Below are 24,379 nucleotides of genomic sequence, written 5' to 3'. Positions count from 1 at the left end.
TGAAGAAGTTCTTTGCCACTCTCCTCTATGTTGCCCCTGAAATCGTCTGTGGGCAGGAATATGAGGGGTCCCTGGCAGATGTCTGGAGCCTGGGTGTGGTCCTCTATGCTATGCTCACAGGGAGATGGCCATTTGCAGCAAGCAGCAATAGGCAGCTGAAGAAGCTGATCAAGCAGGGAACATTCGACATTCCCCTGTCTCCAAGGGAGCCCAGAGCCTCATCCAGGAGATACTCATGGAGGACCCTACGCAGAGGCCCACCATAGACCAGGAAATGGGGCACCCATGGCTGAGCCAGGGTGAGCAAGCTTCACCCAGTCCTCCTCCTGAGGCACTCCCCAAACTCCCAGATCCAGCCATTATGAACATCCTGATAGCCATGGCTTAACACCCCTATCATAATTGGCTGTCCGTGACCAGTCGCAAATTTGATGAGGAGATGGCCACAGACTGAATACTCAAGCACCAGAGAACCCAGCGGGAGGCCTGTGCACTCCAGGTGAAGCCCAGGCATGGCCTGGGCCCTGCAGATCCTCCCAGGTCCTGCCCCAGGAAGTCCTCTAGTTAGCCTGCCCTTCCCCTGCCCCATGAGCAGCAGCAGCCTGCAGGAAGTGCCAACGTGCCCGCCATCCCTTCTCCGCTTCCTCCTTGAGGACATCCACCCCCCCCCACCCAAAGTCTAGCCTCCCAGCCTCACCCTGTGCCCAGCCACTCATCCCCCAAGGGACCTCCACAGGGAAACCCCCAGACAGCAGCCGGGGTTGGAAGAGGGTGAGGAGGAGGATCGCCAAATGCATCCGGCAGCTATGCTGCATACCCTGCTTCCGTGGGCCACTGTCCAGAAACAGAGTGGCTCCAGTGGAAATGCCCAGCCAGACAGACAGAACTGACAGCCAGCCAGGAGACCCTGAGCCCTGGGGATGATGACATCACAGTGTGGGTGGGAGCTGTGCTGAGGGGCTCTGGCCTCTCCACCCAGATCCAGGCAGGAGCGCATCTGCATCCACCAGGAGTCTCCTCTGCCCCCACCTGCAAAGACACATCATAGAGAATTTTGCCTGAGGAACTCAGCATAGAGACTTCTCCCTGGGACACTTCCCCCTGCCCTGCTCTTTGTCTTTTCTCCTATGCTTTGGGAGAAATTTAGTCTGAATTTCTTTTTTTCACAAATTGTATAATAAAATTGATCATTCAAAGATATTTTTTAAAAGGCAGGTTTTTGTGTGTGTGTTGTTGTTGTTGTTTGTTTGTTTGTTTTGTTTCATTTTTTAAGAGGCCTCAAGGCAAGGGCCAGAGCCCAGCAGACATCCTCTCCAAGGCCTGAACCACTGTGCGCCCCCTCTACTGCTCACTGTATATACTCGCACACCTTAAGCCAGGGTAGATGGAGACTCATTTACCTTCAGGTGTGCAAGACATCTCATCCCAGGTGCCAGACAGGTGAAGGGGACTTCCAATGATTCTATTCCCCAGCCATCAAGTCCCACTCATGTCTTGGAGTGTTCCTAGATAAGACACCAGAGAACATGAAGCAGAAGCAAGCCACCCCTTGGGTACTCTGTCCTAATTTCTGACCCAACAGAACCCGTAATCATAATTCAATCAATATTTTTCACTCCTAATTTTTAGGCAGTTTGTTAAGCAGCAGTGGTATCCAAAACAGATTTTGGTGATAGTGGAAGTCCCTCCCACTCCCATAGTGGTAAAGCTAATGACCTTGAGGAAGAAGCATATCTGTTTACTATAATTTATGTCAAGTAATTGTTTGTTTGTTTTCCCAAAGTTGAAGTCTTAGCTTTGTAACATAAGGGAGCAGGTGTTATGCAGAATGCATTTGTAGTTTGGTCCAAAAAAAACACAAGTGAAACCGATGTGTACATTTTTTCTATCATGAGTAAAATAGTATTCCACATACAGGGTTAAAATAGGCTAAACGAGTGGTTTAACTTTTAGACACAAATGTTCCAGTATACAAAAATAAGGTGTTTATATGCTGTCTGACAACAGAAATATATAGTTATAGTTTATTATATGTACCGGGCACTGCTCCAGACACTACCTCCTCAACCCATCTAGCCAGCCTGCCAACCACCTGGGACAAGGGCAAAAGACAGACAGCCGATTATCAAAGAAAAGGAAATAAGTTGTTGCTAACTCCTCCGGGGAAGGGGAAGGACCGCATTTTCCAACATAAGTAATCACCCCCTGGATGGTGCTTCGGGCATGTAGGCTTGAGAGAAAGGAAACCTAAAATCTTATAAAGGGGCAAGACACCCCCATTCCCAAGGGCACCAGCTCTGGGCCCCCTCCTTTCTGGAGCTTGCGCTCTCTCTCTCTCTCTCTCTCTCTCTCTCTCTCTCTCTCTCTCTCTCTCTCTCTCTTAAATTTACTCTATGCTCTTGCCTTGGCACATCTTGGGTGCTTAATCTTAGATTCAGGGAGACAAGGACCCAGTTTTCAAGACAGATATGAATTCTGGCTGGAGGCTCAGCCAGAATTGTCACTGAGATAAACTCCTCCACACCTCTCACCTCACACCTCTCTGAGATATGCCTTCTTTTTTTTTTTTTTTTTCTCTTTCTATAGGACAATAATGGGCACCTGTTTGCCAATTAAATGCAGTTATGCAAGTTGCCATTCTACAAGGCTCTGGGGAGAGGATTCATGGGCTCAACTGCTCTTGTCCTCTTGTCAGGTATGTTGGGCTTTGCCAAAGCCATTTGTCATTGTCCTAATCAGCCTCTGAACGTGTCTGGAATCAGAAGACAGAATCCTCAATCCTCGTTTGCCTTGAGGTATGCACACAGACGAATAAAGGGTAGAAACACTGTGAGATTCTGGCTGTGGCGACTCCCCAGTGAATCCCAAAGGTTTCTCCGCCAACCTCCTCTCACAACAGCTGCAACTGGGTATCTTACATCGACTGGCCTATGAAATGGTGCTCCACGAATGCTCCAATGACACGTACCTCTGGATGAGCTGAACTGCGCTCTCCCATGCTCACTCCTCCCAAACGCTCCCCTCCCCTCCCTGATCAGACTCTAGGGACATTTTACATGGAATGGTTCATTAGGAAATGCCTAGGCGCCCTTTATTCACACATCAAGCCCTTACAAGTCTATAGGCATTCTCCCCAGTGTTGTTTCTGGGCTCTGTGAGTTTCTTTGATTGCGAAAAGGGAGGAAACAGGTCGTTGAGCAACCACTAGAGGTCCTCCTTATCCTCCAGAGCTTCCTTTAGGGCATGAAGAAGAGGAGCATTCCCATCTTTCGTCTTGTTTTACCCCCTGTGGGTCATCACATTTGGTAATTTATAGTTTCTAGGTAGGAAGAGATCAGTCATCTGCCTCTAAGTCTGAATCCTCCAGGGTCTTTGTCATGCAGCAAAGAAGGTCTGTTCTTGCCAGTGAGGCAGCAATAAATCTGGCAGAACCAGGTGGTGAGAGACGGGGATTTTGCTGGCCTTCAGAAGCTCATGTAGGAAGACGTCCCAAGCTGGTGTTCTTCAAACCGAAGTTTGAAGTAAAGATTTGAGATTATCATAGCTATTATGAACCAAGAAAGGTTTTTACTTTTGATGATTTCATTTTATATTTTTCTTGTAAACTTTATAACTATTTTCTGTTAATGCCTTACAAACGTACAACTTCTAATTATAACAAACTGAGTTAATTTGAGATTACAGACTATATCGCCTAAAGGACAGACAGGATGTAAGGCTACCTTCCAGTACTAATACCCAACTAAAAAGAAGGTTCAAATATCTATAAAGTTATAGATATTAAAGTTAGAGCTTTGTAATGTTTTGAACAACCAATAAAAAAATAAATAAATAAAGTTAAAATCCAATATTCTTATTTAAGACTGAAGAAATTGGCTTGCTGGATGTTTAAAATCAAAAGTTAAGGAGGTAAAAGAGCCAAGAAAAAATAGCCTATATTTGTCTCTTGCCCTCTGAGGTCAGCTCGAATCCAGGGAACCACAGTACTTCTGGGCCACCTGACTTCCTGATCACGGATCAATGAGACCCTTGGGAAGAGAAAGCCTATCGGTGCACATGCTGCTAAGAGGGGTGTCATTGGAGATAAAACATCCCTGATGCCTCCAACAGAAGCCACATGGCCCACAGTCTCTGACCTATATGAGCAGATGGTACCTGAGGAGCTAGGAGACTTCTCCCAAGTTCCCAAGAGTGACCCCTTGAGGAAACGCAGGCAACTCTTAACCATAGATAGATAAGAACAAGCTTGTCTTAATAACTAGAACAAGTTTTAACCAAAACACAGCTATATACCTGGACATTTAAAAGGAAAGACAATAGTTCTTTTAATGTAACTTGAGATGAACATATGTGTCAGCCTCACCAAGCATAAGAAAGATTATATAGGCTATTCCAACAGGGATTCTTAGACCGGATTGCCTAATAACTATCAAAAGCCTATCAAAGTCAGAAACATTTTAGTCAATTTAAGGCCTACAAATCTTCCTAACCTCCTACATATTATTTTCCACCCTTAATTGACAGAAATAAAGGAATCTCTACTAGACACAGAGATATGCCAATAAAAAGGTGTTTTACAAAAATCACATAACATTAAATATTTTAACTTTATCTTCTGGGGGCATCTGGGATATTATAAAAACAAAGTGTTGAGTTTACATTCCTGAGAACTCAGACAATGTAATAAATATCCTTGAAGATTTACATTCCAAAATAGAGGCCATATCCTCATCTGCCTTGTTGTGGGAATAACTGCTTAGCTCTTGCACCTCCTGGTTCTATCACCATCCTCATATTCACTGACATGTTCCAGATGCTACAACATGGATGTTGTATTAATCTCATTCCAGTACTCCTGTCTTTTTGTTTCTCTCATAGAAGCTCCCACCTCCTAGATGACTATAGCCTGTTCTTATCAAACCAGACTTTTGCCACAGATCCTTCAACTGACCCAAAACATTCCTAAAAGGGAAACCCAAACTGCTGGCCCCACGTCACCAATCTTAGTCTGAAGCAGCCAGAGCAGTCCTTGGCCATTTCCCCTTACAGCAGTAAGGGTTCCCTTAATCAGAGAGGCTAATGAGACTAGGGCAAAGAACAAGTAAATGATTATCAGAGAAAAGGAAATGGATAGATAGTAACCAGGTAACAGCCTTGGGTGAAGCTAAGGATCCACTCTGCGGTTCTCTTCCTGTCTTCTGTTCACCACTAGGCAAGATCAGAGGAGGAAGAGTTAAGATAAGAAAGGAAACCTGGAATCTATAAAGGGGCAATTCACTCCCCCAGGCACCAGTTCTGGGCTCCCACCTCTCTGGAATGTGTCTGTCTGTCTGTCTGTCTGTCTGTCTGTCTGTCTGTCTCTCTCTCTCTCTCTCTCTCTCTCTCTCATCATTTCTTGCCTTGTCATTTCTCTGGTATTTAATCTCAACCCTTGGGGAATGAAGACCCGATCCCGATTTTCAAGACTGGTTACTGCTAATACTAACATAACATTTACTGGGGTAGGCATGGTGCTAAGCATTTAATGGATCTTAGTCTTCACAACAACTTTATGAGCTGGAGATTCACGTTATTTCTATTTACATACAGGGAAACTGAAGCTCAGGGTAGTTAAGGTCACCAGGCCAATGTGTGGAGAGTCAGGGTTCAAACACCCAAGAGAAATCCCATGCCAAACTGTCTCTTGTCCTTGACTTTCACCAAGATTTCTTTTACTTACAACTGAAGGGCCTTCCCTAACTCAACAACAGGTGTTACCCTCTCCACACCTCTTCCCAGGTTCACCCTGTGGGTACAGCTCCTTGAGGACAAAACAACAAGCCTACTTCTCTATGCCTTCCATGCCTGGAATCACGTATAACCCAAGTTAGGCACTGGATCAACAGTCTTCTGCATCTCGGAAACTCTCTGCAATCTGGTACAGAAGAGGCACCAGTCAAATCATCATAAGGAGAAGACTTATTTTCATGATTGGTATGTGACGGTCAAACGCACAATCTGACCCACAGAGCCTGGTCCCAGGCCAGACCCAGGGCAAAGCTCTAAGGGGCTTCAGTACATCTTCTGTCACTCACAGTCCACTTTCAAAGAAGGTTGGCAGGGGAACTGGCCCTGAAGGGCCTGTATGGCTTTTGACCTAGCCGACTGTGTCATGGAGACTTCTTCACATCAGCCAGGATGTACACATTCCATTTCAAGAGGCAGAAATCTCTCCAGAGCAGGATGTCACACTGCCCTCTGTTCTGGCATGCAGAAAAGGTATACTTGGTACCCTCAAGTTGGTGATGACCTTGGATGATATTTTTCCCTGCAAAGAGCCATTCTCATTCACCCCAACACTTCTCCAGAGAAACCTTTGTGTTAACACTTCTGAAAAGCCAAATGCTCATGCTCACACTCACACAATAAATCTGTCATGTTGCTCACATCCATCGTAAATGCTGCCAGCTATTTGATTGGGATACTTCTCTAGGTTTGGTGGTGAAGCCAAGCCCTTGTCCCAGAGCTGAGGAGAGGTGCCCTGGGTGGGCTAGAGCACAGGTGGGGCATGGAGCCTGCCATGCAGGCTGGGGTCTGAGATGCAGCAAGCCAGGACGCACTGGCTGTCACCCTGTGGTAACCCAGCCTAGGCCCATGGCTGACAGCAGCTCCCCGAACCTCCAAACATCCACAATCCAAAGACCTCAAATTCCTGCTTCCACACAAGCAGTGGAAAACGGAAGTGACGCAGGCCTGAATGAGATTGTAGGGCTAATCAACAGTGTTGGTACTTTTCCAAACACTTATTAGCCTAAATCTGGGCCAATAGCATTGTCCCAAGTTTTACATAAACCCCTAGACCAGCACATTCAGGAGGCAACCCCTCCCCAGGTCCCTTCTTGACACTGAGGGTTATGTTTCCATTCTTCACACTTCCATAAACCCATCGCCTTTTACTCTTGTCTTCTACTGTCCTATCTGGTGACTTTCCTTCTTCGTTCTGATTTGTGAGACAAGAACTCAGAAAGTAGGTGGCGGTGGGCTGCTGGGGTCCGTTGCATCACTGAAGGGCACAGCTCCCCATTCAGAGCTGGAATGTTGAGAGCTACAACACGCCTGTCCCTAGGACTGGAGAAGAATCCAGCTTTGCTGGCTGTGACCCTCAAGCTGACACCAGCAGGCATCCCCTGCGATGATTAGCTGCTTTCCCTAAAACAGGCTTTCCCTGTGGCAGAGGCACTCAGCTTGCACAGGCCCCATATGCCAGCAGGAGCAGAGAACCACATTTAGTCTCAAAGTCCCGTTTCAGCAGGAAGGGAAAAGGAGGTGAAGGGGAGGAGAGAAGGTGCCACATCAGATCCCCCCACGACAAACACTTCACTGCACAGAATGGATTGTATATGTCTATTCCCAGACTGTGTTTTTTTTTTTTCCTTTTCTCTACCTAAATATGAAGCCATTCAAAGCTGGAAACAAATGTTTTTCTTCCTGCAAAAAGGCCCAAAGTTGAACAAACCCTTCACAGACGCTCATTAGAGTTTGAATGCAGTGATAACAGTGGTGGTCCAGGGGTGTCCATGGAGAACCTATAACAGCAAAGTTTCTGTTCATCTACCTCGCTTTGCAACGAGAGTGGCTTCCCACAAAAGCCTAGGAAATCAAAGTCTCACCAGGCCATAAGACTCAGCTTCTTAGAAACAAAGAACAGTGAAATCTTTGAGGAAAGGCAGCTCTTTCATGCCAGCCAGGCCAAACTTTTCCTCTAGACCTATAAAACTGTCGAGATCCTGAAAGGAGAAATGGCTTGGCAGAGGCCCTTGGTGAGTAGATTTCCCAATTCTGTGGAGGCTTACAACACCCAGAAAGGGTCTTCTCGACAGGAATCTGTTGGTTGATGGGTGCAAATGTTGGTTGGTGGTGGCACTGTTCACACGGTTGATGACTAGCCCTTGCCCTGCTACCCTCGTGTCAGTTTAAGGAGCTTCCTCTCTAGGACCCATGTCAGGTCATTAGCTCCATCCCTTCCAATGGGGAAACTATTCACAGCCAACATAGAAAGAATGGGTGCACATTAGTCCAGGCTGAGGTAGCTGGTCTATACTTCATGGCCCACTCCCAGCTAATCTTCCCAGCTCCACTCTGACCACCGCCCCCCCCATCACTCCTCACCAGTTGCATGCCTACAAAGAGTCAACTTGGGCTTCTGGATATCACTGTGACCTCTCTGCATGCCCCCTCCTTTGTGACAGCAGGAAGGTATGGAATTCCTCCACCTCCCTTCATATCATCCCCACCAGCCCCTAACGGGCATCTAGTTGTGAGATTGACTTCTCCCTCTTGCAAAATACAAAAGTAATCTCAAGTTGTGCCTACAGAGAGGCAGCATGGTACAGTAGTTAAGGGTATACAACTCGAAATGCCTATATTTAAATCTTATCTCCATTATTTAGTAGCTATGAGATTTGGGGCAAATTATATAAACTTTCTGCACCTCATTTCCCACCCGAAAAACAGGAGTAACAATAGATCTACATTAGATTTTGTTTTGAGAATTAAATGATTTAACAGAGTACTAGAATGTGTCTGTCCCAAAATCCAAAATAGGTACTTTTTTTTTTTTTTTTTGCCCATGCCAGGGGTGAAATTCAGAGCCATATACATGCTAGGCCAGTGCTCTACCACTGAGTTACATCCCTTTGTAAAATTTTGTTTTCAGACAGGGTCTCACTAAGTTGCTGATGCTGGCCTCAAACCTCCGGAGTAGCAGGGAATTATAGGTGTGTGCTACAATTTCCACTGGGTCTATATATGTTACGGTTGCTGTTGTTATTCTTCTTTTCTTTGCAGCCACCATGGTCCCCAGCTACCAAAATAAAGATTCTGCCTATTTATATACCCTTTCAGATCTGTGTCCATTGCCCACCTGTCAGGTCAGCAGCTTTGTGGCACTAATCCTAGTTTTCTGTGGAAAGGACTCTGAGATTAGAGAGAGGAAAGACTATTAAGACTCCCCTGAACCAGCCCCATTTACAGTCTAGCAGTTACCTTCTGTTTGGGATATAATGCTCTATACTAAAATCTACTCTTTTACCGATTAGATAAGCCTAGCATTATTTTCAACTTCAATGTAAAATAATTTTTCTCCTCCATATTTGCTTGGATTAGGGAAAGAGAAAATAGTGGAAAAATACATTTTTTGTTGTAGATTTTAGAGCAGGAATCCCTTTGAAGAGATTTGAAGAGGCCATGAATTTTCAGTAAAGATCATAGTTCAAATTTATCCCTTACATAGGACAACTCAAACACACTGTGACATTATACTCACCTTGGCTACTATGTCACCTGTCAATGAGCATTTGAATATCCAATCCGTTTCATGATCTGAGTTACTCAAAATATCCTAGAAAACATATTCAAAATATCACCAGTGACTCAAGTTGGAGCTGCCAGCTTCGTAGGTTAAACAGAGTTAGGTCTAACGAATCCCATCTTTGTGGCCAGACCTAATAGGATGGGAGGCAGAATATTCTAAACCTGGGTGGAAGTCTTGCCAGGAGATACCAAGAGCCTGACTTGAGGTTGAAAAGGTCCACAAACCCTTGCCTGCCCGTGACACAAGGCTGACTATGACATACCACAGGGACAAGGGCCCCAATTCAGGGGCAGCCTGGCATCTTGGGAGAAGAAAACGAGCTCCTGAACGTCCACCCAGATCACTCCTAACCAGACACTTGGCAACTCTGCGCTCATTTGGCCCCCACAGGCAGCCCGACAAGATAACTAGGTCTTACAGTTAGACCAGAAAGGGACTGTCCTTGGATGAAAAAGGGCAAACACTGGGGATTCTCTATTAGCAGTCACTGATCAGACCGAGGCTTACCGTTTTGCTTACCTCAAGATTTCCTTTTCTGCGTAGGACGGAAAGGTCGAAGATGGCGGCACCGAGGTTCCCCTGACCGCTGCACCGGCACGCGGGGCCCAGCGCGCTCAGCAACGGTCCGATCCGGCCCGCGTAGGACACGTTCCGGCTGCTGGATGCACTCCACGCGGAGGCAGCTGATTTGGCGGGAATGGAAGTAGGCCTTGAAGTTGGGTCAGGGTCTGGTGTGGTGTCTGCATTCCTAGCTCTATGATAGGACCTCAGAACCTGTGCACTGATATCAACCCCGATGCAGCAGCTGGTACCCTGGAAACGGCACGCTGTAACAATGTCCACCCTCGATCAGTAATTACAGAGTTGGTCAAAGGCCTGTTACCAAGACTGAAGGAAAAAGTTGCTTTTCTGGTGTTCAGTCCCCCGCTGTCTTGTGACTCCACCCAAAGAGGTGGGAAGTCACCGAATAGAAGCGGCTTGAACTGGTGGCAGAAATGGCTTAGAAGTCGTGGACAGATTCTTTCCACTAGCATCAGCCCTCCTTTCCCCAGGAGGATGATCCTATTTAATTACCATAAAAGAAAATAATCCAGAAGACGTTTTTGAAAACATTGAAGACATAAAGTCTATAAGGGACCACTGCACCTCCCAGACAGGCAGGCCAAGAAACTCTTTCCATTCTGGAGTTCACCAAGTCCTGATAGACCAAGAGCTACCTGGAGTATGCAAGAGATTCTGTGAGCTGAATGCATTCGGCATATTTTAAAATGAAGTCATTCCTTGGTTAAGGAATTTTACTGGGAATTTGTCATTTAAAAAATAAAAAAAAAATTTAAAAAGAGAGAGATGGAAAGATGGAACATTCCCTTTAACCAGGGATTCAAGACTACCAAAATAGTTACACATGTGCAGGTAGATATATTTGTTTATAATTTGCATTTTATATGTAAAGGTTATATTTATATTACATGTGAATGTGTATTCATTTCAGCTTTGGTTCTACTAGCAAAACAGTGAATCAACCTCAACGTCCCTCAGGAAGGAGATTGGTTCAAATAAATTACAGTGTATCTATTTCACTGAACATGCAACCATTAAACATGAGTCAGGTCTCTATGCTAAATCAGAAGGGGTTCATGCTGTACTATAGAATGAGAAGTGCAAGCTGTAGATCAGTTTTATCCTACATGGGGTTTTTTTGTTTTGTTTTGTTTTTGTGTGTGTGTGTGTGTGTGTGTGTGTGTGTGTGTGTGTGTGCGCGCGCGCGCGCAGTTCTGGGGATTGAACCCAGGGATTTGTGCATGTGAGGCAATCACTCTACAGCTGAGTTATATCCCCAGTGTGTATGTTTTTAAGAAACCAATAGAGACAGTATGTTTGTATGTGTATATGAGCCTCAGAAGACAAATAACAGGTGAGATTGAAGGAACTTCTACTGTTTGGGGGTGGTTTTTGTATATGCCCCTACAATAATAAAATTGGGGAATGGCTATGGATTATTATGATTTTAAACCAATGATCGCAGCTGATGCAGCAAATGGGGTTTCATTGCTGGAGAAAATAAACACATCACTTGGTACCTGCTACACAATATTGATCTAGAAAATGCCTTTTTCATTATACCTATCCATTAAAAACCCACCAGAGATAGTTTGTTTTCAAGCCAGCAAGGCTGGCAATACACCTTCACTGTCCTACCTCAGGTATTATCTACTCTCCAGCCTTATGTCATAATTTAGTTTGCAGGGATATTGATCACCTTCCCTATCCACAAGATACTACACTAATCATTACATTGATGACATGATACTGACTGAACCAAATGATCAAGAAATAGCAAATTCCATAGACTTACTGGTAACAAGTTAGGAAATCTAATTACACTTCGAGGGCCTTCAACCTCAGTGAAATTAGTGGGGTCTAATGGTTTGGGGCATACTGAAACATCTCTTCTAATATGAAGGATAAGTTCTTGCATTAAGTGCTCCTACAACCAAGAAATAGATATAGCATTTAGTGGATTCCTTGTGTTTTAGAGGCAACAAATGCTTATTTGGGTGTGTTACTCCAGCCAAGTGACCAAAAAGTTGCCGGCTCTGAGTTGGACTCAGAACAAGAAAAGGCTTTGCAACTTGTATCAGCCGCATGCAAGCTGCCCTGCCACTCAGGCCATATGATCCAGCAGATCCAGTGGTGAAATGTCATTGGCAGATAGAGATGCTATACAGACCTTTGGCAGGCCCCTAAAGTTGAGTTCCAGTTTCAGGCCTGGAAGATTTTGGAGCAAGACTGCTAATGCCATAAATAACTATTTGTTTTGAGAGAGAGCTCTTGGCCTGCTACTGGGCCTTAGTAGATTCTTAACAGTTAGCCATAGGTCACTAAGTTAACATGGGAATTGAGCTACCCATCTTGAATTGGTATTGTCTGACCCTCCAAACCGTGAAGTTGGCATGCACAGCAACACTCCATCATCAAATGGAAGTGACATACCCAAGATTGGACCTCAGCAGGCCCTGAAGGCTGAAGAAAGTTACATGAGGAAGTGTTCCAAAGGCCCATTTTCCTCACTCCTGACTTCTCCCTCCCTCCCTGCTCCTATGGGCAGCCCCCTGTGATCTACTGACAGAGGAAGATGACTGCAGGCACTACCCCAAATTGGACAGCTGAGGAACTCTCCGCACATCCCTAAAGGACAGCCGGTGAAGGGACATCCTCCTAAGAAAGCTCAAAGTAACGCACCGGGTTGTTCACTTTACTTGGAAGGGGAAACGGCCAGATATGCAATTATATTCAATTTCATGAGCTGTGACCCTTAGTTTGGCTGGATGGTTAGGGACTAGAAAGGGTCATGATTGGAAAATTGGTGACAAAGACATTTGGGGAAGAGGTTTGTGGATACACTTGTCTGAATGGGCAAAAGACATGAAAATATTTGCGTCTCAGGTGAAGGCTCACCAAAGGGTGATCTCAGCAGAGGCAGACTAATAATAAATAGGACAACCCCCCCCCAAAAAAAATAGACTTCCTTTTTTGCAATACTGGGTGACAATACAGATGTTGTAAATACCAAAGAAGGGGATGATGTTCTTATGCCTTAATTCACACACCTGGAAATAATGGTGAAAACAGTACATATATAAAGTGAGTCTTTGTGCGCGGGACTGCGCCTTATATACTTTCAGCTAATTCTTACAAAGACCTTGTGAGATGAGAACTGTTACTACTCCTGTTTTACAGATGAGAACATGGATGCCCCCCCCCCCAAAGAGGAAGTCAGTTTTTGAAAATCATGTAACTTAAAAGTGGCAGAGCTGGGAGGTAAATCCACAGGGACCTTCAACCAATAAGCCAGGGGCAGGATCTAAGTGTGACCTCAGCCAGCCCTGCTTTCTGCTTGTGGCTGCCAATGTCAGTGTGCAGGTCTCGACAGGCCATTAGTACAGAGTAAGAAGTCAAACTCCCTCCCAGGCCCAGGTTCAAAGTTGGGAAGCAGCCATCACAGATGGAAAAGGTGAGAGCCAGAATTAAGGTCAGAAAGAATTAAGTGGGGAGGGCAGAGGTGGGAGGAACCCAGGGTTTAGGTGCCTGGGCCAGGCCAAGGGTCTAAGATCCAAGGCCTGGACTGTCAGGGTGCAGGGGTGTCAGGTCAGGTTAAGGGAAGTAGCTTCCCACCATTGCTCTTCTGGGATGGAGAATACCCCTCACATTCAGAGAAGGCACAGAGAGGGGCCTTACCAGCTGGACTTCCTGCCACACAGTCAGCTTCCTATCCCATGCTTCTGCTTGGTCACCAACATAGCAGATGGTCATGTTTTCTCTGGAATCAGAGGCAGAGTGGAATGTTCTTAACCCAGGATGATCCCAAAACAGCTCCATTCAGAGGGCAAAAGGAGGATCAGGAAGACTTGAAAAAAGAGATTCGTCTACAGGAGGGACAATTCCGTTTCTCACTGCCCTATCAACCCCTCTGGTGGCACTGTGCTATATCTCACACTGAGCTAGCTACCCAGCAGTCAATTAGTTAGAATTATAGCCCAGTTACAGATGGGACCACTAAGGTTAGGAAACGTGTCCAAGGTTGCACACTGGTAGGTAATACAGCCAGAATTTAAATGTCTAACTCCAAGACTATACTCTTTCTATCATACAGTATTGCCCCATTAACATTCAGGTGAGGTGAGGATATAATGTAAATCCGGAGTCAGATGCCTGTTTCAAAACCCAGTGCCACCCACTGAATGGAACTTCTTCAAGCTTTAAAAATCTCATAGAGTTGCCATGAGGATCAAAACTGTTAAAATACCCAACACTGGAAATTCAATGCCAGGCACATATTAAGTTTTCATTGATGGCATATCTTATGGTGAGTATTACCTATTGTGTCTGCTTTTAATCATCACAAAACACAATACTGGGGTAGGTCTGAGGTAGAAGAAGATACAGTACGAGCTCTGTGCCAATCCCAGATCTGCCCCTTTCAGGTGGGGGTAACTACACAGGACGCAGGACTGTAGTGGGAGCTCCAGGGAGGAAAGGATGCCTATGGGATAGAGCAAAGTATTCTAGGAAGAGGTGATGCTGGTGCTGAACCCCAAAGCATAAGAAGGTTCTACATGGGGTGAGGAAGGCGGAGGAGGCATGGCATTATCAGAAGGTGAAATGTATATGGCATGATCAGCAAGACCAACCGGACAAGCATAGCATTTAGGCCAGGAACAAAAAGTTTCTGAAAGTGTGTTAGAACTAGGTCATGAGGAGACTTGAGTCCCTTGTTAAAGAATTTGGACACTAACACGGACATAGTCCATGGAGGTGAGGAATACAGTGATAGGGGTTGAGGGAAGGAAGAAGAGACCATTTTAGGAAGATTTATGAGTGATGTGCTTCAGGTTGCTGGCTTCCTTCTCTAAATGGCCAGTGACCACAACATACAATTTCATCTGGTCCATAGTTTGTATTTGGTAATATCCTAGGAGATTTTTGTAGTTTGAAAACTCAAGTAAGTAAACATTTAGAAAAATAAATTCAGTTGCATACAAATGTATTGACTCTAATCTCACCTAACCCACGTTTACAGCAATGAACGAATCTTCCCTTGTATAGAGCTTTCTGCCCCTACTCTCCAGGACTTCCATTTTTAAAAGGTAAATACATGGAATTTTTTTCTTTATATAACTCCCCACCACCACAGGGACTTGAATTTCTAAAGACTTATTGAGCACAGGAGACGTTAAGTTCCAGGGTGTGGAAGGGAGGGAGAGAGAAAGTGGGAATGGAATGGTGACCCAGCCTTGGCAGCTGCCACTGTTTACACTGCAGAAGCCCAGACCCGTGACAGAGGCTCATTAAAGCACCAGAGAATGGAATAATGCATGTTCTAGGAGTACACTTGTCCATTAAGGTAGCCACTAGCCAAATGGGGCTATTTAAACTTAAAATCAAATGAGTTGTAACTAAATAAAATTTAAAGTGCAATTCCCCAGTCACACTAATGTTTAATGGTCACGTGAGGCTGGTGGATACCATATTGGATAGTGCAGATTTGGGACCTTTGCATCACCACAGAAAGTTCTATTGGACGGAGCAGAGTCTAATCTAGAAGCCAGCATAGGGAATCACTTAGGAACTTGCTAGAAATGCAGAACCTAGACCGACTGACTCAGAATCTGCTGCATTTTTAAAAGCAGGAAATTTTTTGAAAATTGACACATAACATTTGTACACATTAATCCACATTTTTAACAACAGCCCCAAGTGATTTGTACGCACATTAAAGTTTCAGAAGCACCAGTTTGGAGAGCAGAGACCACCTTGGCTTTTGCTTGGAGAATGTCCTATTCAGAATGCCCCGTCTGACCAAGACTTCATGTGGAAAATAAGGCAGAAGTACTCATTGAGATCTACATAAAGACACCTGGCTCAAGAAATACCTGGTAAAGCCCTACTGGGGGCATAAAAGAGCTTCCCACCAATTCTCCCTGCCCCCAGGCTCTTGACAAAGGTGCTGAGGTCAGCAGAACTCATCCCACAAGATGCCTTACTACTGTTGCCTCTTGATACATGTGTGCCTCTCCCAGGTGGCTGCAAAACAGCATGTGAATCCATGGCTCTCAATGACATGGCCAAGTACTGAAAGACTGTGCTCTTTATAGATTAGGAAGGTGAATTCCAAGGTCACACAATTAATACATGGAAGAGTCAGGACTTGAACTCTGATATTTCTGACCCATAGTGTGAATGTATCTATCTGATACATGCATCTCTCCTGGTGTCTGTATGGACATTGCCAGTTGTGAGGGCAGACTCTCAGTCTGTTCAGAATCAAGTTCTAGGTGTATCAATTAAGGTGAAGTCAAAGTCATTTTCCTGAATCAACCTGGGGTCCCTCTGTATTTAGTCTCCCCTAGTGCCTCCCCAACATCTACAGAACATCTTCAAAGCACAGGAACCTTGTTTTCCCAGAAGAGTCTGCCCTGGAACCCTAATGTACAAACCAACCAAATCAGAACAGAGCTGTTTTGATTGAAGAGAGAAGAGGGAAACTCCAAATCCCCAAGAACATTTGGAAATAAGTTGTAATGACACCCAATCTCCGGGTCTTACTTTGTACATTGAAACCTTCCTGACTTGGTCCCAGCCAAGTTCTCCAGCCTTCAACCACCCACATCCTATGTAACTTCTCTCCTTGTCACCAGTAGCAAACTCACTCCTCCCAAATATTGCCTTCTCCCTGAAGCCTTCAAGAAGCTGGGAACTTGAGTGCTCCTCTTATAACCCCACAAGGCTTCTGCCTCACCAACCCCATGGAGACACCTCTCTGTACATCTGATTTCCTCTAAAGGCATCTCATTTGTGGGGTTCCCCAAGCCTTGCACTCTGCTTATGGTCATGAAGTGTTTATTATGCAAATGAGCCTTCCCATGCTAGTCATCACTAGATTAAAGGAGATAACTAAATGCTCCCCAGAAACAGCCTCAACATTTGAGCAGTACATGTGTTTCTTATACCCACAGCATAATAAAGTCGAAGGGAACTTCAGAGACTACAGATCATTTTTCAATAGTCAGAAACTGAGCCTCAGGGAGGTGACAGAAGTATTCAGCAATTCAGTACCTTGAACCAGAAGTCAGGTCTGGGGACCTCATGAGTTGCACACTGTATAAATGAGCCAACCCCTTGCTCTCATCAGCTCCTGAATGAGGTATCTTCCAAAAAAAAAAAAAAAAGGCAAATGGACATCTGGGTCCCAAGTGCCTCACCTTGCTCTGGGGCAGGATGGTGATGTTAACATAGTTAATTTGCCACCCAATGTCTTTATTTTGCCTCCTCAGTTTTCCCCTCTGCATCCTTAAAACCAGACCGAGGGTGGCAGATCCCAGGACAGTACTCAGGAGAATCACCGTGACACTCACAACGGTTGGACCTGCAGAATGGAGACCGTCATTACGCAGGCCTGCCTAAGAGCAGAAAGGGGCACATCTCTGACCCAGCCTGGTCCTGCTAGGCACGGGCCTGGAAGGCCCTGCTAGGCACCTCCCTCTTGGCACGGAAATGTCTATCTTAGGGAAATGATGTACCACCATCCCCACCTTTGTTCAACATACACTGTGTTCTCTGTAGGGCTGTTCTCCAAGCATGATCCATCTAATTCCAGGGTTGTGCCCTTGACCGTTCCACACACTCCACCACCCAGGCTCTGTCTCCCTCCCTACAAAAGAAGTTCCTGAGACTCAAATCTCAAGAGCCAGATTTCCCTAGGGCAGTGGTTCTCCAGGGGCAAGGCAGGCGATGTCGCCCCCTAGAGGATATGTGACAATGTCTGGAAACATGTTTGGTTCTTGCAACCACAGGGTTGCTTCTGGCATCTAGTGGTGGGAGCTATGGATGCTACATCCTACAATGCACAGGAAAGATACACACACACACACACACACACACACACACACAGATTCTCCAGCCTAAAATAGCAAAGGTGCTATTGTTATTGAAAAACCCCATTACAGAGGAAACCTTTCCTGATTTTTCTCCAAGCAGCCACACTTAACCTGTTAAAGTATGCTTTGTTTTGCAGAGCTCCTTGTAAAACCCACAGCTGGGTCTGACTTCAGGGAGGGAGCCATAAGACTAAGTAATGTTGGAGAAATTTCTTAATGGTCTTTAGAAAAAGAAAACACAAGTGTCCGTGATGACTAGATTTATCCTAGTTGTCTCTACATCATGTACAAGAGGAACAACTGAAACATACATTATTTGTTTTAAAAAAAAAAAAGACAACTCACATCTCTTCTGACTGGACCAAAATTCTCATCTCCCCTCTACTCCTCAAATCCAGCTCCTGGGTATCTAATTCATGGATGGCAATATCCTTTTGCCTGGTAGAATATGTAACTTGATCTTTTGATTTAAGCCACGTCTCTTTAGATTTAATGCACCAATTCTCCAGTGTTGCTGGGAATTGCACCCAAGTTTGATATAAACAAATCTCATTATATACCACTTTGACGTTCACAAACCCTAGCCTTGACCCTTCTGTAGAGTGAGCCCATTCCTGTGATTCTGAGGACTTGGTTTGCCATGGTAATTTTGTTTTCTAGGTTGGCCCATTTGGGTACATTAACATTCCATAAGAGTAAGGAAAAAAACCTTTCAAATGGAATCTGGATTGGGGATGGTGACAGTGAGAGGCAAACAGAATTAAGTGTTAGGTTTCCTTTTCTCATTGATCTGTAGATGAGAGAACAAAACTATGGATTTTTCCAGGGCGTTCTGGGAGCCCAGGATGTCAGAGGATTCTGACGTCCAAATCTGTTTGGGAGTCAGGCTGTAATAGGTGAGCCTCTGGCTGACTAGGGGCCCATCCCTGTAGTGGGTGCTGTGCTCCATCACCCACTAAGCCAGTGCCTCTCCCAGAGACCCATGGGCAATGGGAACTGGCTCTGGCTTGGTCATCAGAGGAGGCCTGGTCCCTTATAGAGAGGTGCTGCATTCTACCCTGGAAGCTGAAATGGCCAACCTATATGAACAATCTAGGGCAAATCATCTTAAAGGCCTAAAGTCTATTTTTATGAGGTTAGAGAGCACCAGATATTGGTGAGGGATTCTAGGGCCTAAATTCTAAGCTGATCTCCCAGAAGAAGGTGATCTCCCTGGTCCCCTCCTCCTCCCAGGGCTCTTCCCCTGACATGAGCTAAATTTGCAGAAATGTCTTATGGTACCTGATTACTTTCTGAGAGCAATCGTAATAAAGCAAAGGAAGAAAAAGGAACTCATTTCCAAATTCCTATAGGACGTAGACTGAGTGATCCATGTACCTTTTTCCCTGGGAGTTCACAAACACAGGGCCCTGTGATTCCTGGAAAGAGAGAAGATTGCCCAAGTTAAGGAGGACAGAGCGGAACTTGTTGCTCAAAATGGCAGCCTGCTCAGGCTCAGATGGGCAGAATCCCCTTCCCCATCAAATGCCAGACGCAAGGTCTTTGCCATTTCAAGGAAGCTGAGACAGGATCAATGGGGACAGAAAAGGAAAGAAGACAGGTCAGAAGTGGCATCCTGCTGGGGCTCAGGGCCACACTGGGCAGGCAGACATATTTTGTTGGGCCGATGCTGGGGAGGCCCACCCAGCATTCAAAAAAGAAAAAAATAAGTCAAGCATGTTCCAGTTAATTTCATATAAAACCTCAGATTTGTGTTTCCCATAAACAATCAGATCTGACAAGAGAAAGCCACCTGGCAAGAGATGGCTGGGGCTGAGGGACAACTGTCTCTTCCAGTCCCTGCCATCCTCCTGGCTCCTCCACTCCAGGAGCCAGACCCAGAGGGTACAGGCTTGCCAGCTTTGTCCTCAGGTGGGCCCTTCCCGACTTGGTTTGGCAGGGCGCTCAGTCCTGGTTGGCTTGTTCTTTGCCCTTGCTTAGGATGTGCTATGCCCCGCTCACAAAGGAACACAGCAGAGACGTCAGAGGAGTAAATAAGGTACAACTCCTCCACACTCAAACCAGCACAGATGCTCTGACAAAGCACTGATTGTTCTTTGGTCCCACTGTGGACTGGATGCAAGATCACCATTTAAGCAGTGCCTACTAAGTGCCCAGTACTGTAGTCACGATGATCTCACTGGGCTAGTCCCAGTTAACCCTACAGAGGGGGCACCGTCCTTCACTCCTAACAAGTGGGGCTTGAAGGCCAGTGTCCCCCAAGTCTTGCCTTCCAGAGCTCGGAAGCAGAGGCAGAACACACACCAGGCCACCCCGGCCCCACGTGCACTGCTCTTTCCAGCACACCTCACCACCTTGCTATGCACAGTGCCCTGGAGACAAGCCTTGTATTGTGAAGTTTTATTCTTGATGGATGAGTGAGAAAGCAGCTGAGGGAGAGACTTCCCAGGAGTGGGGATAAGGACCCCAAAGGCCTCCTTCCATCTGGGCAGCCTCTAAACAGAGCAAGATGAGTGGCCTGAGCCAGCGGTGAGGTTTTAACCTCAACCACCCTCACAGAAGACTAGAATCTCCACAAGAAAGCTGAAGCTACAGCTCAGTGTGAGACAGAGCCCTCAGGAGGTCCATTATCACACACCCAGCATCTCAACGCCCTTGGGACTGGGGCCTGAGTCCAGAAACCCCCAGCACATGGCTGCTCCCCCTGAAGTGCAGTGTAATGGGCTCTTGGGGTGCTGACCAGCTGCCACCCATCCTGAAATTCTCTCCTGACCTGGACTATCTCTTTATCATCTGTGCGTACAGCAGGACAGCATCATGCAGCTAGGCAGAGTAAGGGCTCATCTTCAACTACAGGAGCAAATGCAGAGTGCCAGGGCTCATCTTCAACAACAGGAGCAAACACAGAGTGCCAGGGCTTACGGCCTCTGTGCAGTGGAGCCAGCGCGTGTTCTGCATCCGTCCCACAGAGAGGGGAGGTCACCGCATACCTGCACTGTTAACCCAGTTATCCCAGTCTGCATCCTTCCTCCCAAGCCTGGTTTTCCCAATTAGATCACACAACCCTCCTGGAATAGTCCTGGAGGCTGTGGTCTTTCATGTGTAAGTGAAAAGGTTTTGGAGCCAGGCTGGTTCTGGTCCTTCCTCGTTAGGAGACCCAGGGTAATTCCATAACCTCAGTCTCAGTGCCCTCATTTCTTCCAGGGGGAGAAAGCTGCCATTGGAGAGAATGGGGAAGAGAGCTAAACAAGGTGGGTTGGTAAACTAGCTGCTGCAGTTCCTACAGCCACACAGATGCATATTCCCCTCCACTGGTTTAGCCAATGAGTTATAAGTGCCTACTGAGAGCAGGCACCCGTCTACAGCAGCCGGTACAGGGCTGACATACAGTAGGCTGCTCCCACAGAGTGGTTTGATCATTGGTTTAGTCAGCTTTTTCACTGCTGTGACCAAAGGCATCAACCAGCACAATGGTAGAGTAGGAAAAGTTTATTTGAGGGCTCACAGGTTTAGAGATCTTAGTCCATAGAAGGCCGGCTCCATTCCTCAGGGCCCAAGGTGAGGTGGGACATCATGGAGGCAGAGGGAAGCAGTTCACATCATGATCAGTAAGCATAGAGTGAGGTCTCCACTTGCCAGATACAAATACATACACAAAGCCACGCCCCAATGCCCACTTCCTGCAGCCACACCTACCACTTGAGTGACCACTCAGTTAATCCCTCTCAGGGAATTAATGCACTGATTGAGTTAAGACTCTTAAAGCCCAATCATTTCTCCTCTGAACCTTCTTGCATTGTCTCTCTCACAGTGAGCTTTCGGGGGACATCTCACAATCAACCCATAACAATCATCTTGTGTGTTGGGACCCATAATTGGCTCCTTCATTTCTTAATCAAGCCCCTTGCCATCAGGGCCGGTTGACACCTTAGGGCTCAGCTTGACCAAAGGCCCCCCACTGGAAGGAGCTCTGGCTCTGGCCAACCTTCTTTCTGTAAAATTTCCTCTGTGGGAGCCACCTGGCTCACTCAAGTTAGAAAACACGCTCGGATGCCCACTGGCTGGACACCTCTCTCCTGACCACCTCCCTGCTGGCCCAGGCCCTCTGCTTGCCTTGTCCTAGCCACATGTCTGACTGTTCATCCTGGCTCTTGGTTGTGCTCTCCTCCTGGCTAAAGAAACTGGCCTGGCCTGAGCACCCACTGGGGTCTGTTCTGCCATTCCATGTAGCATGTTCTTGGACACTCAGAACAAGAGTCCAGGAAGTAGATGCCACTAGAGTCCCATTTTACAGGTGAAGAGACACAGTGGAGGGAGGTTAAGCCGTACCCTAGAAGGTCCCACAGTCAGTAAGTGGCAGAAGCAGATGGAAGCCCTGGTCTCTGACACCAAGGCCAGTGGCCTTTCACCCCATAACCTCTGTTCCCCTCTGTGGCGGGGAGCATGGATTTCATAAGACAGCATCAAACCACTATTTATCTGGGGCTGTGGAAGAGGGGAAGTTGTGTGTGTGTGTGTGTGTTGTGTGTGTGTGTGTGTGTGTGTGTGTGTTTTGGGCAGAAGAGGGACACAAAAGGGGAAAATGCAGAAACCAAGCACAAATATGGTCAAAGGAGAAGCAGGGCCCAGTGCAGAGGCCCTAACAGACCTGCTCCTCCAAGGAGATGGAGCTGTGGAAGGGCACCCTCCTCAGCTTCTGGTAGGCCTGCTCCCAGAAGCCACGCTCTCCATGGGAGCTGAGCGTGATGAGAAATACTCATTCATAGGCCTCTGGGAGGCAGTTCACTTTCTGGTTTGACAATACATCTTTCCAAACATTTCCTAAGAAGAAAGGAAATTAATGTCACCATTCTATAAGAAATAAGCTGTGCAGCTGAACTGCATTTGAGGCCATATTGAACTTGAATTGCTGGAATCACTGGAAACCCAGTGATTCCAGGAGGCTAGACATATAAGGCTCATGTTCTCTAGTTAGTATACAAGCTGTGGGAAGAAAGACAAAACATAAATTAAAATTATACCTGGGGCATCAAGCAGCTAAGAGGCAGAGCAGAAAGCTTACCCAATAGCAATGAGTACAAAAGTTTGGAAAGTTTAGGATCCTCTATTTCCAACATTCTGTTGGTAACTGGTGTTTTGTGACTGTCACTATTATTATTAGTAGTAGTATATAGCCATTCATAGTGTATTTCCTAATTTTCCTATTACTTCCTCTCATCCTGCACTGAGAGTTACCCAAACAAAACAGGCACGTAGAGAGGAGAGAGAGAGAGTGTGTGTGTGTGTGTGTGTGTGTCTACATGTTGGTGTGTTTATGAATATGCTGTTGCACTATACTATCATTCTGCAGCTTGACTTTTTTTTCTACTTAAACCTTCATTGGGAACACTTTCATAGAATGGATTTATATATTCTCTTTAAAAGCAGCCTGGATTCAGTTGCATGGACATTGTGTGGTACCTTTTTAGTTCTAGGTCCTTCTTTTTTACATATGTATTTTTTAGTTGTCGATGGACCTTTATTTAATTTATTTATATGTGGTGCTGAGAATCAAACCCAGTGCCTCACCCATGCTAGGCAGGCAAGTGCCCTACCACTGAGCCACAACTGCAGCCTGAGTTCTAGACACTCTCTGCTACTACAAACCAATGGGATTGATCTTCAAATTTTGGGGGGAAGCAACAGGAGGGAGGGAAGTTTAGAAGGACTTCTCTGAAATACTAAGACTTGGCACATCCCCACCTCTCATGCTCTCCCTGAAGGCAGAGGTGAGGGGGAAATTAAGAGAAGGCAGCGATGGGGGGGGGTGCATAGAAAGGTAAGGCAAGAGAAGGCTCTGGAAATCCTGGCATGCACTTAGAATTCCATCTGCCAACCAAAGAAATCTGAGGCACTTTTGGTCATCTGAAATACTTCCTGATAAAGAAAGAGAAATCCTGGACATTGTTATACATCTCCCTCTACTTCCTTTGCCCCATGTCAGCTTCTCGAATATATAAAACAACCTCATTTTAGCAAGCAAACCTGTTGGGAAAAGCATACAGTGTGTCCATAGCTGAAGTCCAGTGGCATTTCTAGACTCTGCCTGCAGTATGGTGCAGTGCTTACACACAGAGACACCGAGGCCAGCCCACTGGGTGGAACAGTAGTCCTCCTGCATGCTAGTTGTATAGTCATTTCACCTCTCAGAAACTCAGTTTTCCCTTCTATAAAATGAGACTAAAAAGAGTACCTGCACCGTAGGGTGGTTGTAAGCTGAAATGAATTCTAATATACCAAGCAGCCAGACACCTCACAAATACTCCATAAGACAGCTATGGGGTGAAGGGCAAAAGACCCAGTTTGGAACCCCAGCTGTGCCACTTGGGAGTGCTGAGATCTTCTTAGGTAAGCTACCTTTCTTATCTAAGCTTTGGTTTTTCATCTGTAAGTCAGAGTGTTAATTGTGTCTTCTTTCTGAGACTTTTGGAAACCTCAAGTGCAACAATGCATGTAATAGCTGCCTCACGGGGCTACTGGGAATATCCAGTTCAACAATGCATGCCAAGTGTGTAACAATACTCAATATCTGAGTGGGCCAGTATGTTGC

General features: G+C 45.9%; 1 long non-coding RNA gene and 2 pseudogenes across 1 annotated transcript; 1 reads left to right on the top strand and 2 right to left on the bottom strand.

The window, feature by feature from the left end:
* LOC101976418 (guanylate cyclase 2G-like) overlaps positions 1 to 24,379 on the bottom strand; it is a 54,152-nt pseudogene that overhangs the window by 24,902 nt on the left and 4,871 nt on the right.
* On the bottom strand, positions 638 to 9,376 carry LOC144377764 (uncharacterized). Its single transcript, XR_013438838.1, has 3 exons — positions 9,305 to 9,376; positions 1,401 to 1,505; positions 638 to 1,029 (listed from the first exon to the last, which is right to left on the bottom strand). It is a non-coding gene; the product is annotated as an uncharacterized LOC144377764 (long non-coding RNA).
* On the top strand, positions 9,912 to 10,554 carry LOC101964252 (methyltransferase HEMK2 pseudogene; annotated as a pseudogene).

The sequence above is a fragment of the Ictidomys tridecemlineatus genome, chromosome 1 (assembly GCF_052094955.1).
Source record: "Ictidomys tridecemlineatus isolate mIctTri1 chromosome 1, mIctTri1.hap1, whole genome shotgun sequence".
In the NCBI taxonomy this organism is placed as follows: Eukaryota; Metazoa; Chordata; class Mammalia; order Rodentia; family Sciuridae; genus Ictidomys; species Ictidomys tridecemlineatus.
Note: the sequence above shows the minus strand (reverse complement) of the source record. Positions and strands in the feature narration are given on the sequence as shown.